The following is a 19,904-nucleotide window of genomic DNA, read 5'->3' on the forward strand; positions in this document are numbered from 1 at the left end:
GGTTTCCTAGAAATATCCATGACGTTAAGGTGTGGAAATGGCGGTATGCATGTCTAGGATTGGATCCGAAGGGAGCTTGGTACTTAAACAGTCCGATGGACTCACCACCTCTTTTCCGGTTTCCTACCTGGTGCACAGCTTCCATTCACTTTAACCCTTAATGAATTAATCTTTTGAACATCAAGTACGATTTTCTAGACTGAGAATGGAATTTTTTTTAACGTTTTTGATGTGGCATGCCGGATCCGGCCATAACTTCTGGGCCGGGTTTGGGGTGCTACATTTAGTGGTATCAGAGCCTAGGTTGCAACAACTCGGCTGTGGAATGGGTTTACAAAAACAAAGATTTTCGAAAGTGAAAATTTTATAAAGAATGCGAAAAACTCGATTTTCAAAATTTAGATCTTTAGAAGGTGGCATTCCGAATCTCCGGCTCAAGTCTGTAAGTATTACTCTGAACTTTTTTTAGTATTTTCTTGAATTATCTGTCTGTACTGAAACCCTACTAGGACACTCTAGATAGGATGATACTGAAAGTATAGGAAAATCTGATAAGAGACTGAAACTGTAGCTAGACTTCGTTTCTGCGAAAACAAACAATAAACTACTGTTTGATTCATAAAACATCTGTAATAAACACTGGAATATTAATTGATGCATAAAAATTCGTAATCAAGATAATACGATATGAGTACAAGAGGCCGTGGACGGAGCCGAGGAAGTGCTCGAGCGAGATCTTCGTCTTCGAGACATATGCCGGCGGTGGATGCACCGGTACCACCGGCAACAGAGGTAGAGTCTCATGACCGCGGTGCCGAGGATAATGCCCTATCACAGGTAATGCTTCGTGTTCTGAAAAGGGTTGCTGGAGCAAGTTCGGGCAATGAAATTCAGGGATCTATTTCTGAATGACTTCGGGACTAACGAAACGGAGATCTTTAAGGGCATGTCTGGTATAGCCTCGAATGTGGCGGAATATTGGTTGGAGGCCACAGAACTGATTATGGATGACTTGGACTGCTCTGAGGAGATTGTGAGTGGGGTATCTGTACTAAGTCCCTTGGGTCACTCGGTTAGGGTAGACAAAGCGTATAGGAATGTACCCTTAGAAACTCAAGGCAATGTTTTTCTGAAGATCGATGGAGTTACTGTTCGGAGAGTTTGACCTCATTCTAGGAATGGATTGGCTTGTTAAGCATAAAGGCGACTCGGATTGTGCTTCTAAGCGAATGGTGTTAAGAACTACAAAGGATGAGGAGGTTATGGTGATAGGTGAGAGAAGGGATTATTTGTCCAATGTGGTGTCGGCATTAAGAGCCGAAAAGTGGATTCGAAAAGGTTGTGAGGCCTAATTGGTATTTGTAAGTCGATCGGAAGAGGAGGGATGACGGTGGATAAGGTTAGGACCGAAAAGGAGTTCCAAGATGTTTTTCCGAGGAGCTTCGAGATTGCCTCTGAATCGAGAAGTTGAGTTTGGAATAGACTTGTTGCACGGAATGGCGCTGTGTCTATCGCACCGTATAGGATGGCACCGAAGGAGTTAATAGAGTTAAATGCTCAAATTCAAGAGTTGTTGGATAGGGGCTTTATTAGGCCAAGCGTGTCTCCATGGGGAGCACCAGTGCTATTCGTGAAAAAGAAGGATGGTACGATGCGAATGTGCATTGATTATCGCCAGTTGAACAAACTGACGATTAAGAATAAGTATCCACTGCCAAGGATTGACGATCTATTCGACCAACTTAGAGGAGCTTCTGTATTTTCCAAGATCGACCTTCGATCTGGATATCATTAGTTAAGGGTTAAGGAGGCAGACATCCAAAAGACGACATTCAGGACTCGGTATGGTCATTACGAGTTTCTGGTTATGCCATTTGGACTAACGAACGCTCCTGCAGCGTTTATGGATCTGATGAATCATGTGTTCCAACCATTTTTAGATCAATTCGTAGTCGTCTTTATTGACGATATCTTGGTATATTCTGAAACTAAAATGAAACATGATGAGCATCTCCGTATAGTGCTGTAAGTATTAAGGGAGAAGGAACTCTTTGTGAAGTTCAGCAAGTGTGCATTTTGGTTGAGGGAGGTAACTTTCTTAGGACATGTGGTCTCTGCTGAGGGGATTAAGGTGGACCCTCGGAAAATTGAAGCGATTTTGGAGTGGAAGCCGCCTAGGTCGAGGTCGAAATACGGAGTTTTCTAGGGCGGCATGATACTCTGAAGGTTTGTGGAAGGTTTTTACGTGATGGCAGCACCTCGACAAAACACATAAGGAAAGGAGTACCGTTTGTATGGACTAAGAAACAGCAGGAAGCTTTTGAGAAGTTGAAGAAAGTTCTGACTGAAGCACTTGTGTTAATTCAGTTGGAGTCTGGGAATGATTTTCTCGTATGCGATGAACGCATCACACGTGAGTTTGGGCTGCGTGTTAATGCAAGAGGGTAAGGTGGTTGCATATGCATCATGATAGCTTAAGCCTCATGAGGAAAACTATTTTACTCATGATTTAGAGTTGGCGGCGATGATATTTGCACTTAAGATTTGGAGACATTACTTGTGCGGAGAAAGGTGTATTATATACACCGACCATAAGAGTCTTAAGTATTTATTGACTCGAAGGAGCTGAACCTTAGGCAAAGGAAATGGATTGAGTTGCTTAAGGATTATGGCTGTTCGATCCAGTATCACCCAAGCAAGGCTAATGTGGTAGCCGATGCTCTAAGTCGTAGAGTTGTATCTGATCTGAGAGCAATGTTTGCTCGTCTGAGTCTGTATGATGATGGAAGTCTGTTGGCTGAGTTGCAAGTGAGGCCAACCTGGGTGGATCAGATTAAGGAAAAATAGTTGAACGATGAGTCTTTGGTCGCTCGTTTTCAACAAGTTAAGGAAGGGGAAACTTCTGAGTTTGAGAGCCAGAAGAGACGTTGCAATAGCAATACCCTCATCTGTTTGGATTACGTAAATTTCGAGGACGAAATTTCTTTAATGAGGGTAGAGTTGTAACACCCCAATTTTCTGGAATCCTGTGAATGTTGGCATAGGTTTAATTATGTTAGTGGGCCTCTAGAAAGCCTAAGCTTAAGATAGAACCCGATAATTTTAGTTAATTTTTGTTCCATAAGAAAAAAGGGGTGAAATTATGAAATAGGACCTATGTGAAAATGTTTGAAAATGCTATAGGCTAAATTGAAGTGGCCAAATAAATAGGAGTGCAAAATAGGAGGATTTGCATGACAAACCTCCCATTTTACATGAAGTGGCTAGCCATCATGTTGTTGTAGACAAAATGAACACTTGATATCCATAATTTATGGTACAAATTGATACAAATTGATAATAGGTTAGGTAAATGTTTCATGATAATAGGTTAGGTAAGTGTTCCATGATAATAGGTTAGGTAAATGTTCCATGATAATAGGTTAGGTAAATGTTCCATGATAATGGGTTAGGTAAATGTTTCATGATAATGGGTTAGGTAAATGTTTCATGATAAGAATTTCATGTCTTTTGTATTAAAGAATTAAATGGATGAAATATGAAGTTTTATTAAAAGAAAAAGGGTGAAAAGAACAAAGTTTTGTCCATCTTTGTTCATCATAGCTGAAAGTTAGAGAAGAGAAAAGAGAGAGAAAGCTCTTGAGTATTTGGTCATTAGGAGGAGGAAAATTGAAGGTAAGTTCTTGGTACCTTGCTTCTATCTTAAGGTTCATGAGTTCTTCTTGATTCTACCTTAACTCTTGAAGTATATTTTGATTTTTAGTTGTGTTGTGAGCATTTAGTCATGAATTAAAATGAAGGAAATGATTGCTGTTTCATGTTCTTTTGATGAAAAATGGAAGATAGGTGAAGTTGAGCCAAACAAATGAGCATGCATGTGCCTTAGATGTTAAAGGGAAAAATCAGCTAACATGTTGTGCTTTAAAATGATGAAATGGAGATTATACTTAAGTAAAATCATAGATATGTGATTATTGATCGGTGATATACATGTTTAAATAACAAGCATGCAAGTTAGGCGTGAAAGAATGATTTGGTAATAAATCTGCTTGGGACAGCAGCAGCAGTAACGTGACTTTGGAAAATCAACATAAATTGTGGGAGATGAGTTAGAAGATGCATAAATTATGTAATTAAAGCTTAATGAGTTTAGTTTCAAATGGAATAAATGAGAACATATTTTGAATTCTGTACAATGAGAAATTTGATTCAGATCTTGAAGAGTGGTCGATTAGTCAAACAGTGAAACATGGGAAAGTTTGAGAAAAATCTGGTATTGATTGGCTAAACCAAAATTCTGAAACTTTTATGGATAGAAGATATATGAGTCTATTTTCAGGAAAATTAACAGAACTTGATTTGGAGTTTCGTAGCTCAGTTATAAATAATTTAGTGACTGTTGCTCAGGAAGACAACTTGCAGTGAAATTATGATTATGTGGTAAACATTGACAAAATTTGTTAATGAGTTGCTTATTGATTTCTTATAAGCTTACTATGATCTGTAGGGTGGTTGGCGAATATTATAAGGGGTTAATCGTAGTTCGTATTTGAATAGTTAGATTAATGTGTTAGTAATCCAATTGTAGGCGGTTCGTGTGTGGATCTCGTCAGCATATCGTCGCAAACAGGTGTGTAACTAACACCCTCTTTCTTAGTTTGGATCGGCAAAAGTCGAAAAGCCTAAATGCCGAAAACCGGTATTTTGTAGATTTACGAGTGTGTGAATGCTCGTGAGGTAAATCGATTAAGGGTTTTGGTAAGCTGCAAAATTTGGGCTGCAAAGTGCATGATTTCTGTGCCTTAGATATTTTTGGGCTTAATGGGCCAAAATTGGAATGGTGGGCCAACGGGCCCAATTCAGTAAGAACCCTCGGTACGTGATTCTGTTAGTACGTGAAAAGTAGGAATTTGCATGAAAAACCCTAAAATAGATAAATTACTGAAATACCTTTAAAAGTGGAAAATTTATAGTTTTACCCCTAGTAGATAAATTATCGAAATACCCCTAGGGTTAAATTGACCTAAATGCATGTTTGGCTGTTGTTATTTACTGTATGCCATGTTCTTATTATCTGATGCATGGGACTGGGATATTGATGGAGGAAGTACTGAAAGTGGCTTGTCCACGTCTTGGAGGCTTTGCCTTAATTTACTATTAACTGAGCGACAAAGCTGCAATCAGGAGTGTTAAAATGGGGTGGGTTGAGCTATTCCCACATGGAGTGTATGGCTGGTACGGGTGGAGTGTAGTGGTTGGTGGGCTGAGTAGTCTCCCAAATGGGCTTGCATATGTTATTGATGTTGCATGTATTTTGAAATGGGCCTATGGGCCATCTTTTATCTGAATAAGGGCTAAGGCCCGGTTTATTGTAATCTGAAAAGGGCTCGCCCAGACCATTGTTACTGAATGGGCTTAGGCCCAATAGGCTTGAGTGACTTGGGCTTTGAATGGGTTTTCCTTACACACCGAGTTTCCCAAACTCACCCCTTTTATTTTTTCATCCACGCAGAAATCCCCAACCATAGTGGGCTTGGAGTGAGGGAATTCTTGAGTGGCCACCGCTCGAAAGTTTGATTTTCTTCGGTGAATGGACATCCTTTTATTTACGTTTGAAGTTTTGGGTTTTAAATGTAATAAGGCCGCTTAATTATTTTTTATGGTTTTAATATGTATTACTAAGATAGGTATTACTTATTTTAACTATTGAAATTGGATAGCTTTAGGGCGCGTTTTCAAAAAAACAACAATTGATTTCAAAATAACACGACAACAAGCAAAGCTTCTGCAGTGAAAGTATTTTCCAAAATTAATCACTTTTTCCTAAAAATGACTTAATCAAATCGGTTTCCTAGAAATATCCATGATGTTAAGGTGTGGAAATGGCGGTATGCATGTCTAGGATTGGATCCGAAGGGAGCTTGGTACTTAAGCAGTCTGATGGACTCACCACCTCTTTTCCGGTTTCCTACCTGGTGCACAGTTTCCATTCACTTTAACCCTTAATGAATTAATCTTTTGAACATCAAGTACGATTTTCTGGACTTAGAATGGAAATTTTTTTTAACGTTTTTGATGTGGCATGCCGGATCCGGCCATAACTTCTGGGCCGGGTTTGGGGTGCTACACCTCAAGGCTACTTGTGCCCTTTTGTATTACTCTTTTAGATCATCTCGATCTTCCTCCATCTTTCTTTTTTCTTTCCTCTCTTTCTCGACTTTCATCATTTGAACATCAAACTCAAGTACATCTTTTCTTCCTCGAGCTTTGCTACCCTCCTCTCGAATTCCAAGCTTTGTCTCTCGAACTCCTGCTTTATAATTTCTAACTCTGAGGGCCTTACTTGCAAATATTCTTCCATTGGTCGAGCTCCTTCCATACTTGGCTTAGGGATATTATCATTAACCCTTCTACCTCTCTATTTTACGTATTCTGGTGTCGTAGCGGGGCTAATAGCTACTCCTCTCAATCGACAAGTCTTCTTCCAAGCACTAGAAACTTCACTAACCCTCCTCTTGTAATCGGCTCCTCTATATACAAACTCACTTTGAGCCAACCCCTGAGTCGCTGGTATGAACTGTCTCAATCCATGCTGCCTCAGTACGAGCAAAGGGGCATAGCCAATGGCACCCCAAATTCCCAATAGGGGTACCCAATCAAAACTACCGCATCGGTAAAGAACCTCATCAGGCGTCATCCACGGAGCCTTCCACTCGACATCTTTCGACTGAAGGTTCTGAAGTAGCACTGTCCAATTCTCTTTTGGAACATCAACTCTCCTGGTTGAAGCTACTATATCTTTCAACGGTGAGTAATCCTCAAAGAAAACTCGACAAACCACCCTATCTATCAACCGGAAATGACTGTAGAACCAAGCCAAAAGCAATTGAACATACCCTATGAACCTGCCAGCACCAGCCCTCCTACATGCACCTAAAGACCTAAATGTTTCCGCCAAAATTGCAGGGACAGAAGTGACCTTTTTACTGAGTCGATGAAAAAGATCTGTGGTTGCCTCATCCACATATCCCAAAGCCCTAGGGAAAACCATCAATCCATATAAACTTAAGGTAAAAACATCTACCTTCTTTGTCTCATCAGGGTGTGTCAGAATCAAATCTTTTAAAGCGTCCCACGAAATGTACTTGCACTCACCCTTTTCTTTAATTCGGGCTGTGGCCCACTGCTCGCTCATCCCCGTAATAATCATCAATTTCTTCCAAAAGGTAGGGACACAAGGAGCTCGGCAATAGATCGTATCATTCTGAAACCGGAGACAACGAAGTAAAGCAATGTACTCTTCCATAGTAGGTACCATGTCTACTTCCCCAAAAGTGAAGCAACTGTACGCCGGGTTCCAAAACTGAGCAAGGGCTCGGAATAAGTGCTCGTCTATCTGAACATCAAGCAAGTAAGGTAAGTCTCCATAGTTACCGTAGAATAATTGCTTGGTCCCATTGCCCCACTGATCCTAAATTTCCTTAAGCTCTTGGAGATTATTCTGCGTGACGCTAATACGAGTGTAATCTAACAACTCCGATATGTATCCCTTAGCTATACTATCTCCCTTTTCTAGTTGAGTTTGTTCGGACCATCTATGGACGTTAACATTGCCTTCCACTCTATCAAGAAGTCCGTTCTCCATAATAAAACTTCCTAACTTAGAAACTGACCGTGAATTGATACCTTTATAAATGTAAAATGACATGCAAGCGAAAGAAAAAAAAATAGTCAGTATCACATGATATCAATAAATTTCAACGATAACTTATAAGGGTAATGTCTAAAGTTTAAACCTAACTAAATTGGGCTTATACGGTCCTTCAACATGGGGTGGGTTCTAAAGTTTGAAGTACCCGAACCAGCAGATTCCTCAATTCTCACCCATTATAGGCTCATTTGAATCGAGTTCGGTTCAGGGGAATACATTTCCCTATGGCTACACGGAGATGAAAATCTCACGAAACCATAGGTACGGATGTATCCCGAAAGTGATCCACTATCCTGCAGGGAGGCGAAAACCTCACAAAGGCATAGCTTCTCACTCCCACTTAAGGGTGTGACTACAACGGTCATGCAAATGCAATGCGTATCAAGATATAGCAAAACATGCAATAATACAAACAAATGTAATGCAAAGGGAATTAAATTTTAAAATTTTTAATTTTTGACATTAAGACAAGAGATAATCATTTACACGGCTTGACTCTCTTATTAGTCCCCAGTGGAGTCGCCATGCTGTCTAAACCATTTTTAAATCGAGTTTTAGGAAAATGGGAATCGACTTTAAAAAACAAAAACGGGAGTCGCCACCAATCTTTTTAGGTGTGATTGGATCACCTTTAAAACATTTGTTTTAAAATCATTAGTTTTGGCCCACAAAATGAAAGAACGGGTTCGGGAGTCGGTTACGTACGAGGAAGGATTAGCACCCCCGTAACGTCCAAAAATTGGTACCTAATTGATTATCAAATGTCTTTAATGTCGAAAATTTAAAAATTTTTAAGATGTAGTCCTCTTTAAAATATTTTAACTTTGAAAATTGGGATTCACTCGCGTCAAAGTATTGACATTAAGTTAACCTTTTTTGAAATTCCTATCTCGAAACAGCAAAACGCTATATCCAATAAGTTGGGACATATTGCTTTGAAATTCCAAGATAGTGGCTTGCATTTAGAAAACCTTTTAAAAAAAACTTAGAAGGGTATTTAATTATTCGAATTCAACGAGAAAAGTGGCAACCCAATAAGTTAGGGCACTACTTTCTCGAAATTTTTGAACACCAAGCATTGCCTTATTTGCAAAAAAAAATCTTATCTCGAGGTAATAAGATGTCATATCCAGTGAGTTAGGACACAACACCTCAAACATCAGAGAGTAAGTATTTTATTTAACACTCGTATCATGATTTAAGAGAATATGCCGTTATTCAGGTTAAACGCGAAAAAAAATCGAAACCCAGTAAGTTAGGGTATGATTGTCTCGAATTACCAAATACGGAATATTCATTTTTGTGAAAGAATTACTATCGGGTTGGATAAAACCTAAATTCGTAATGAAACTAGATAATAAAGAATGCATAACAAATAAAAATCGATAACCATAACAGGATAAACATAAACACAAATGAGAATGATAACGATAAAAACGAAGATAAAATAAATCGTCAAACGAATAATAAGAAAGGAAATAATAAATAAGCTAAATGTTAGAGATTATTTTTAAAAAAACTATAAATCGAATAGATGATGAAATAATAATAAGAGTAAATGATATATAAATAAAATAAATGTGCTAAAATACATATATATTAAATTAGTTAATGTAAAAAAATAATAACTTAGAGTAAATAAAAAAGGAAAATATAATAATAATAAAGAGGTATTATAATATAATAATAATAATGATGATAATAGTGATATTAATAATAATAATAAAAGTAAAATGGAAAAAGCATTGTGGGTACCAAATTTTGCCCGGGCCCATTTACCTTTAAAGCCCAAATTTTTTAAACCAAAAATAAACCCCCAAAGATCAAAAATAAAACTAAAATTAAATTAAAAACAAAATGAAAACAGATCCAATTTTGAAGCCCAAATACTTAACCCTAACCCACAAACCCCAAAACGTCTTCAGCCAAGACCCTAGCCTCCAACTGCCTCCATGCTTCTATTACCCACGTTCTCCACCACCAAGCACGACCCACGTCCGTTATACCTGTGACTTGAGCAAAGAGATAAGAAGAAACTGTTTGTATTTTGGCTATAAAGCCTTCATTTTTTTGTAACCGGGGGGGGGGGAACTTTTTTTTTGGATATACAAAAAGAAACACACAATCAGTGAGAATAACTAGAAGATTTTTTTTTTGAAGGTGAGTTTTTGCTGTAATTTATTTCTGTTTTTTTCCTTGAAAAATAGAAGATAAAAACAATATCAACACATACAAAGAGATATAGCAACGATTTTTGTTGAAGGTGATTAAAAGCCTCATTTTTCTTTTGATTTTATTTGCCCTTTTCTTCGATTTTTTTTCCCTATTGTACATAAATAATAAGAGAAAGGAGGAGAAGCTTACCGGAGTCACTGTCGGAGGCTTTGCTGGACGCGAGCGGAAGGCCGGGGTGCTAGTATTTCGGCGAGGAAGCAAGGGGAGAATGAGAGATTGGAGAGCATGAGGTTTTTTTAAGAAAAAACAAAAAAAAAAAAACAAATGGGTTTCAAGATAGTTTTTTTTAGAGTAGTAAATGTTAAACAGTAGCATTGGGAAGGGAAAAGTCAGTGGCTAGCTTGGTCCACGCGCATTTGCTTTTTAAATGGGGAATTTGTACTTTTAATCCCTCTCCTTTGAGTCCACTCCTAAATTGGCCTAATTCATATTTTATTGTCTTTTAAAATTTTTCCTAAAATTTGCATACTGTTTTAATTTGGCTCGTGCATGGGTGAAGTGTTTTGGAGCATGGTTTATTTGCTTTTTCAGTCCTTATGAATTTACGCGCTCTACATTTGGATCCTGATTTTGGCTTCAACTGCTTATTTTGTTTATTAATTGTCCCTTTTATTTTATTTTATTTTAATTATTTTGTTATTATTATATGTATAATTTAGTATTTCTTTAATTTATTTAGCATTCAACTTTTAAAATTTATTTAAACATATGTTTTGGATTACTTCATTGTGATTATTATTATTATTATTATTATTATTTATTTTATTTATTTTATTTATTTGTTTCAATTGTAAAGAATATTTAAAAAATTCTATTTTATGTAGTATTATTCTAAATTTTTGTATAATATTTAATTAAAATATTTTATATATTATTTTTGTACATTATTATTATTTTGGGTTTTTATTATCTTTATATGATATTCATTTTTTATCTATTTTATTGAAAGTTAATTATTTTAAATATAGTTTATTATACTCATTATTATTTATTATTTATCATTATTGTTAGCTTAGCATCGTTATTATTTTAATTTTACTATTGTTACTATATTTAGTAATACTATTGATATATTGCTATTATTGTCATGTTTATTATATTATCATATTTATGACTATTGTTGTTTCCATTTTAATTTTTTTGATTAATATAGGATTAGCATGATTCTCATATTATCATTTTATGTCATCCATCATTATTTATCATTTTTTTCTCCCCAAATTTTAATCGTTTTAGTTCTTTTATTCCATAATGTATTCTCAACTTGTTTTAACATAAAACAATTTTCTATATTAATCGTTTTAAAAAACGAGCCCTACCTTATTGGGTTCGTTTTTTTATTCGATTTAAGTATTTTATTCAACGTCTTATTCCCAAATAGTTTTTAATAAAGGCAATTTTCTATACTTAATCGTTTTAAAAAACGTGCCCTACCGTACTGGGTTTCGTTTTTTTATTCGATTTAAGTATTCGAATATCCTTCTTAATCAATTTATTCTTTAAATTTTCTCCTAAAAAATGGTAATTTTCGATATTTGGAAGCTCGGAAAATTGTACCCTACCGTATTGGGTCTCGATTTTTGTTCGATTCAAATATTCGAATATCCTTCTTATTAAATTTCTACAAGTTTTGAAAAGTGGAGGCAGTGTTCTGTAAAATTCGAAAAATTATGCCCCACCATACTGGGTTGTGGCTTTACGTTTGATTTAAATATCCGAATACCCCTTTTTAAAAAAAATAAAAGTGCTCGAATTTTTAAATAAAAGACAAGCTCATAATCGAAGGTCAAAAACGATATGTCCTACTGTACTAAATGTGATGTTTTACCTTGAAGCGAGATGGTCTTTAACTCATGTTTAATTTACTCAAATATTTCAAAAAGGATTATCGTACTTTAAAATATTTTCAAATCTTTAATTTTCGACATTAAGACATAAATTAATCAATGAAGTACCGATTTTGGGCGTATTGGGAGTGCTAATCCTTCCCCATACGTAACTGACTCCCGAGCCTTTTTTCTCAAAATTCGTAGACCAAAATGTTTATAAGGTGGCCCAATCACACCACAAAAAGGATTGGTGGCGACTCCGAATTTTCGTTTTCAAAAGTCGATTAATCGTTTTAAAAAAATGGTTTCGACAGCTTAGCGACTCCACTGGGGACATATAAAGAGAGTCGAGCTGTAAATTGATTATTTTCTGTCATCTTGTCGAAATTTGAAGTTTGTTTTTCTAAAATTCCACGATTTTTGCATTGCATCTTCTGTGTCCTTGTTGATTTTACTTTTGATATGCTTTCGCACCATATTGCATGACCGTTGGGATCGCACCTCTTAAGTGGGAGTGAGAAACTACGCCTTCGTGAGGTTTTCACCTCCGCATGGGCTAAGGGATCGCTTTCGGAATACATCCGTACCTATGTCTTCGTGAGGTTTTCACCTCCGCATGGTCATAGGGAAATGTATTCCCCTGAACTGAACTTGGTCCGTATGAGCCTATAATGGGTGAGGATCAAGGAATCTGTGGGTTCAGGTACCTTTATTCTAGAACCAACCCACATATAGTATGCCTTAGGAGCCTGCCTTAGGTAGAACTACACCGAGATATAGCGGTTGCCGAAGTAGGTGCTTGATTGCTTTGATTTTTATATACATGATTCTGACCTGTTTTTTATTTTTATTTTTATTTTTTAACAGTGATTGCATATCATTTTCACCATAAAAGAAGGTGTCGATTTACGATTCAGTTACTAAATAGAAAGTTTTGCCATGGAGAGCGGATTCTCTGATAAAGTGGAATATAATGCGTTTACCCAGAAATGGTCAGAGAATATACAATTAGAGAAGGGTGACAGTTTGGCGGAGGGGTATACATCAGAGTTTTGGGACTTTACCCATATTAGTGTAGCACAAAATGATCTTAGAGAGCTGAAAGAGATATAGAGTCATTGGGATGGTGAGATGAAGCAGTTATTCTATCATAATAATGGTGATATGTCTTATCTTCTTGATATTAAGGTAGATAAGCATTTGTTCCGAGCCATGGCTCAATTCTGGAATTCTGCTTACAGCTGTTTTACTTTTGGAAAGGTGGATTTAACACCAACTATAGAAGAATATACGGCTTTGCTGCGATGTCTGAAGTTTCAAACCGACAAGATTTATTCTAGAATCGTAAATATAAATATCCCGACTTTCGTCAAGAGATTGATAAATATTACCGGGATGAGTGAGCAGTGGGTTGTGGCTCGAGTCCAGTAGAAGGGGGATGGGAAGTGTATCCCTTGGGTAAGTTTGAGAGAGCTGATTCTGACGCATCCTGATATGAAGAGAAGAGTTGACGTCTTTGCTTTGAGTGTTTATGGGTTGGTGGTTTTCCCTAAGGCTTTAAGGCATATAGACGAAGCAGTTACCAATTTATTTGACCAACTTGGTAAAGGGATCACACCTGTTCCTGCAATATTAGCTGAGACTTTCAGATCCTTGAATGCATGCCGAAGAGCGGGCGAAGGCAGATTTATTGGATGTGCACAGCTTTTATTAGTTTGGTTCAATAGCCATTTCTGGAAGGCGGAGAAGGTCTCTTATCAACCCTTCCTCCAAAATTTCTCTCATTTGAAGGAAATTGCGGCTACGTTGAGGAGGGACGATATATCAGAGGAGAGATGGATGGCGATACTGCAAAATCTTCAAGAGGAGGACATCGAGTGGAGAGCCCCTTGGATGGTTCCCGGTAAGATTCTTTTTAGGTATGGAGATTATGATTGGGTTTATTTGTTAGGGATTTGGGGGGCATTGGTTATGCCCCTCTCCTCGTATTGAGGCAATACAGGTCGAGGCAATTCATACCTGCAACACAGGGGCTGGCTCAGAGCGAGTTTTGTTATAAAGGGGATAATTACAAGAAAAAGGTTAGAGAGATTTGTAACACCTAGAACCGAACCTACCAGATGGAAGGAGTTGCTGTAAACCCGATGGTGACCCTTGAGTATAACGGGTGGCGGAGAAGAAGGGTTAATGATAACATTCTGAGGCCAAACCTAGAAGATGCTGGACCGTTAGAGGAATATCTACGAGTGGTTCCCTCTGAGTTGGAAATTATAAGGCAAGACTTCAAAAAGAAAAGTTCAGAGTTAGAAAAGAAAATAGAACGGTTGGAGCAGGAAAAGGTATACTTGAAGTTAGATGTTGATGTCCAGAAGTCGGAGGCCGAGAATTTAAGAAAAGAAAAGAGAAAAGTTGAAGAGGATCTTGCTAGCTTGAAGGAATATTACAAGAAGTATCGAGCTTCAATAAAAAACGCTGGTTTAGGTAAGACATCTGAACAGTGGAGGCAAGAAATTCAAGAAGAAAAGGCTAAAACTGATCAGTGGAAGAAGAAGTTCCATGATACTAAGGCACGAGAGGCTGGGTTAGAGAAGAGCTTGGATGATAGTCAAAGTGAAAAGGAGGTGTTAAGGGCCCGGGTAGCTGAGTTAGAGAAAACACTACACCAGCATCGAAGTCGTAACTCGGTGATTGAATTAAAGGCCAGTTTAAGCAAGATCGAGGATCTGAAAAGAAAAGTAGAAGAGCTTGAGTCTACACTTCAGAATTGTGAGCTCCGAATTGAACGACTGGAGGCAAATAACGGTCAATTAAGCGAGCAGCTTCATTGATCTCAAGATCAGGTTCGGGATAGAGATTACCTAATGGGCGAAGCTATAATCCAAATACAAGAAGTGGCTGATTACTTACAGACTCTGGCAGTTCAGGCAGATGTGCTGAGTACCAAATATGAGTTAGTGTCAGAACGAGGGCAGGAGTTAGCCTCCCTTCTTAGGAAAGTGAAGACTTTGAGCATTAGGGCTAAGCCATATATGTAATCCGTTTTATGTAAGGGATTTTGTTTTCTGAAGTAAAGTTTTCTAAATGGAATTGAATCAGAATTGACGTCTTCTTTTTGCATTCATCTCATGCATTTGCATTTACACCATATCATATGCATTAGCTTTCATAAAAAGATCTCTAATTGATTAAAATTTATTTTAGTTAATCTGGAAACTAGCGAAAGTTCACCGATTAAGCACCACTATAATACGCGAAGGAAAACGAGAGCTATGGACCAAAGATTAGAGAAATTGGAACAGATACAGAAGGAAATACGAGAGCAACTACATATACAGATGCAAGAGCAGTTAGCTAAAATACAACAAGACATGAGAGATCAGATGTTAGAATCCCAGGAAAACATGATGAGCCAATTTGCACAAATGTTGGCTGGAGCTTCGAATAAAGGAAAGAGTCCTATAATTGGAACCGGAAACAATGATGAGGACCCTTCTATTCCCCCAGGCTTTACCCCGGTGTGCATTCAAACGCCACAACCTAGGGTATCTATTAACATTAAACCTCCATGTCAAACTGGTACTTCAGCCCCTATAAATTTCCCAATAGGCTCAAGCTCTAACACCGAGGATAATTTGGTGAATCCTAGGGTCCCCGATTTCGATGAGGCAGTAGAAGTGGAAAAGGCGAGAATGGAGATCCCAAAGCAGCTAGAGGACCGTTGCAAGTGGCTTGAGGAGAAGTTCAAAGTATTAGAGAATGCTGATTATCACGGTGGGATTGATGCTAAGGATCTGAGCCTGGTCCCAGACCTAGTACTTCCTTCAAAGTTCAAGATGCCGGAGTTTGAGAAATACAACGGGACCAGTTGTCCTGAGTCTCACATTACAATGTTCTGTCGAAGGATGACAGGATATATCCATAATGATCAGTTATTAGTCCATCGCTTCCAAGATAGCTTTGGTGGGCAAATGCCAAATGGTATAACCAATTGAATCGAGGCCAAATTAGTTCATGGAAAGACTTGGCACAAGCTTTTATGAAGCAATATGGTCACGTGACGGATATAGCACCTGATAGAATCACTTTACAAAGTATGGAAAAGAAGCCGAACGAAAGTTTCAGGTAATATGCCCAAAGATGGAGAGAAGTCGCTATGCAGGTTCAACCGCCACTGCTTGAGAAGGAAACGACTATGTTGTTTATCAATACCCTGAAAGCACCTTTCATCAATCACTTGCTAGGAGGCACAACCAAGAGTTTTTCGGATATAGTAATATCCGGTGAGATGATAGAAAATGCAATAAGGTGTGGAAAGATAGAAGCGGGGGAGAGCACCAAGAAGTCAGTCCCACGAAAGAGAGAAAATGAAGTAAACAATGTAAGTAGGAGTTATGCAACACCGATCACTGTGAATCAACCGAGAATAGTAAACGCGAGTCAGCAAGCCTCATCAAAGCAAGAGTCTGATACAAAGCGGAATACAGAAAAACTCCAGTTTACGTCCATTCCAGTGTCGTATAAGGAGTTATATCAAACTTTATTTAATGCATATGTTGTATCCCCGGTTTATCTGAAACCGATGCAACCTCCGTATCCCAAGTGGTACAACGAAAATGTCCAATGCGAATACCATGCGGGAATCACAGGACATGCGATAGAAAATTTCACCACATTTAAGAGGTTAGTGGAAAAGCTCCTTGAAATGGGCATCATAAAATTTGATGAATCATCTAGCGGGGAAAATCCGTTACCCAATCATGCCTACAAGGGGGTAAATGAAGTAATTGAGAATACCGGGAAGAGATTTAGAATGACTGTGGCTGAAGTAAGAACACCATTGAGAGAGGTTTGGAAGGAAATAATGAAGAGAGGGTTAATCACGCAGAGTTCGGGAAATAGATCTCAGAAAATGGGGAACTATTGTGAGTTCCATGATGAGAAGGATCATGAGATCCAAGAATGTGATGAATTTAGGGCCCTAATACAGGAACTAATGGACAACAAAGAGTTGGAATTCTTTAAATATGTATAAGAGAGAGATGTATGCACCTCGGAAGGAGGGTCGTTAGGAAAAGACTGTGAGATTAATCGGCCAAAAGTAATTATTTCACAGCCAAAGATTAATGAAGTTGGATTGAAAATGGCACCAAGAATAGTGATACAGAAACCCGTTGCTTTCCCTTATAAGAATAGCAAGAGGGTACCTTGGAGCTATAATTGTAATGTGACAATCCCGGGAGGGAAGAACCAGGTCAACACGCAAGGGGAAGCCCAGAATGTAGGTTTCTATACTAAAGCCGATTTAGTAAAAGGGAAATCTTTATTGAAGCAAGGGGATGAGCTACCTGTTAAGGAGCCAATAGCTGAGAATGAGGCAAAGGAATTTTTGAAATTCCTAAAATACAGTGAATATAGTGTCGTGGAGCAGCTACACAAACAGCCAGCTCGCATCTCGGTACTAACCTTGCTTTTAAGCTCAGAGATACACCGGAACGCATTAATGAAGGTGTTAAATGAGACCTATGTTGCGAATGACATCACATTAAACAAGCTAGACCGTCTTATCAATAACATAAGCGCAGACAACTTCATCTCATTCAGCGACGATGAAATACCATCGGGGGGTAGGAGATCTACTAAGGCCTTACACATCACTACCCGTTGTAAGGGGTATACTGTGCTGGGGGTTCTAATTGATAATGGGTCAGCGCTGAATGTTTTACCCTTTTCTACATTGAATAGGCTACCAATAGACAACTCTCACATGAAGATGTGTCAGAACATGGTGAGAGCATTTGACGGGACTGAAAGAAAGGTGATGGGAAGGATCGGAGTACCTCTTTTAATTGGTCTGAATACATACGAGGTAGATTTCCTAGTAATGGACATTAAACCCTCCTATAATTGCCTGTTAGGGAGGCCTTGGATTCATGCAAAGGGAGCGACCGTCATCATTGCATCAAAAGTTGAAATTGATAATGGAGGGTCGATTGATAACAATAAATGCTGAAGAAGATATTATTGCGTCTGTTACCAGTGATGCACCATACATTGAGAAGGATGATGAGGCGTTGGAGTGTTCTTTTCATTCGTTGGAGTTTGTGAATGCCACTTTTATTATGTAGGGAAGTAAGATCTTGATACCCAAAGTGTCCAGTGCTACGAAAATGGGTTTACAACTGATGGTTGGAAGTAGAGCATTGCCTGGAAGAGGACTCGGAAAGTATCTACATGGACGGGTCGAGGTACCAGTCTTGACTGATAAGTGGGATTGCTTTGGCTTGGGATATAAGCCGGATGCAAAACAAAAAAGGAAGGAAGCAGAGAAGAGACAAGAGAGACGAAGAGCACGTTTAAGTGGGGCAGAAATCAAATGGGAGCCGATGAGCTTTCCCCACATATCCGAAACTTTTGTGTCAGGAGGAATGATTTATCTGGAGAGCGGGATGACAAGGGAAGAATATTTTAAAGACATGTTCGATAGCCTGAGCATTAATGCTATATTTGGAGAGAACGTGGAAGAAGGAAATTTACTAGGTATTTGCCCTTACGTGCCTGGAAATGTGCTGAACAATTGGACTGCAGAAGAGATTTCTGTAATTTTTAAAGCAAATTCAAAGTAATGTTCAGAACATACTTATTGTTTTGGCCTAGAGCAATAAGAATTTTTCGTGAAATAGGCTCATGTTTAAACATTGTTATTTCAATAGAGAAATCCATTTTCATCACTCTTTGAGCAAATATCTGGTTCTATTTTTCATTCATTGTCGTGTTACAAATAAACTATTCTTAGATTCATTTTTGGACATTCTTTCATATTTGTAACAGGTCCCCAAATATCAATGACACGAGTAGTATTGATATGGACCCTGAATCTCTTTTTGAGCAAGGGTTGTACTTAGAGGGATCTCTGGATTTTGAAGATGACGAGGATTATAGTTTATCTCCAGACTTGTTGAGGATGGTAGAGCGGGAAGAGGAACAGATTCTGCCTTACCAGGAGACAATTGGAAGCGTGACCTTGGAAGAAGGAAAGGAGGTGAAAATTGGCATTTGCATCAATGAGAAAACAAGACAGGATCTTATCGAATTATTGCGAAAGTTCAAAGATGTCTTCGCATGGACGTATCAAGATATGCCAGGTTTAAACCCCGATATTGCGGTACACCGTGTCCCTATAAAAGAGAAGTGTAAGCCCGTACAGCAGAAGCTCTGAAGGATGAGACCCTATGGCAGTGAAAATAAGGGAAGAGGTCAAGAAACAATTTGATGCTGGCTTCTTACGAGCGGTTAATTACCCAGAATGGGTAGCTAATGTTGTCCCCGTCCCTAAAAAGGATGGAAAAGTGCGGATGTGTGTGGATTACAGAGATCTAAACAAAGCTAGTCCAAAGGATAACTTCCTTTTGCCTCACATTGATACCCTAGTAGATAATACGGCAGGCTACTCACTATTCTCTTTTATGGATAGATTCTCGGGGTATAATCAGATTAAGATGCATCCTGAAGACATGGAAAAGACTACGTTCATAACCCTGTGGGGAACGTTTTGTTACAAGGTGATGCCATTCGGTTTGAAGAACGCAGGAGCAACGTATCAAAGGGCTATGGTAACCCTCTTTCATGACATGATGCATAAAGAGATTGAGGTTTACGTTGCCGACATGATTGCAAAGTCTCGAACAGAAAATGAGCACTTACAAGTCTTAAAGAGGTTATTTCTGAGGTTCAGGAAATTTCAACTTAAACTCAATCTGACGAAATGTACTTTTAGAGCCAGGTCAGGAAAATTACTGGGTTTCGTTGTCAGTGGAAAGGGAATTATAGTTGACCCGGACAAAGTCAGAGCTATACAAGAACTGCCTCCACCCCATACTCAAAAAGAAGTTCGTGGTTTCCTAGGAAGATTAAACTACATTGCCCGGTTCATTTCACAACTAACAGAGAAATGTGACCCTATATTTCGTCTCCTTAAGAAACACAATCCAGGTATATGGGATGATGAGTGCCAAAAAGCTTTCGACAAAGTTAAACATTATTTGTCCAACCCTCCAGTGCTGACGCCGCCTAGTCTTAATAGGCCACTGATATTGTATTTAACAGTATTTGACAGTTCAATGGGATGTGTG

At 38.3% G+C, this 19,904-nt stretch overlaps 1 long non-coding RNA gene across 1 annotated transcript; it reads right to left on the reverse strand.

The window, feature by feature from the left end:
* Positions 1-9,456: 9,456 nt before the first annotated feature.
* LOC128282261 (uncharacterized) lies at positions 9,457-10,233 on the reverse strand. Its single transcript, XR_008272481.1, has 2 exons — positions 10,076-10,233; positions 9,457-9,717 (listed from the first exon to the last, which is right to left on the reverse strand). It is a non-coding gene; the product is annotated as an uncharacterized LOC128282261 (long non-coding RNA).
* Positions 10,234-19,904: the final 9,671 nt, after the last annotated feature.

Source organism: Gossypium arboreum, chromosome 10, assembly GCF_025698485.1.
Source record: "Gossypium arboreum isolate Shixiya-1 chromosome 10, ASM2569848v2, whole genome shotgun sequence".
NCBI classification, from domain to species: domain Eukaryota; kingdom Viridiplantae; phylum Streptophyta; class Magnoliopsida; order Malvales; family Malvaceae; genus Gossypium; species Gossypium arboreum.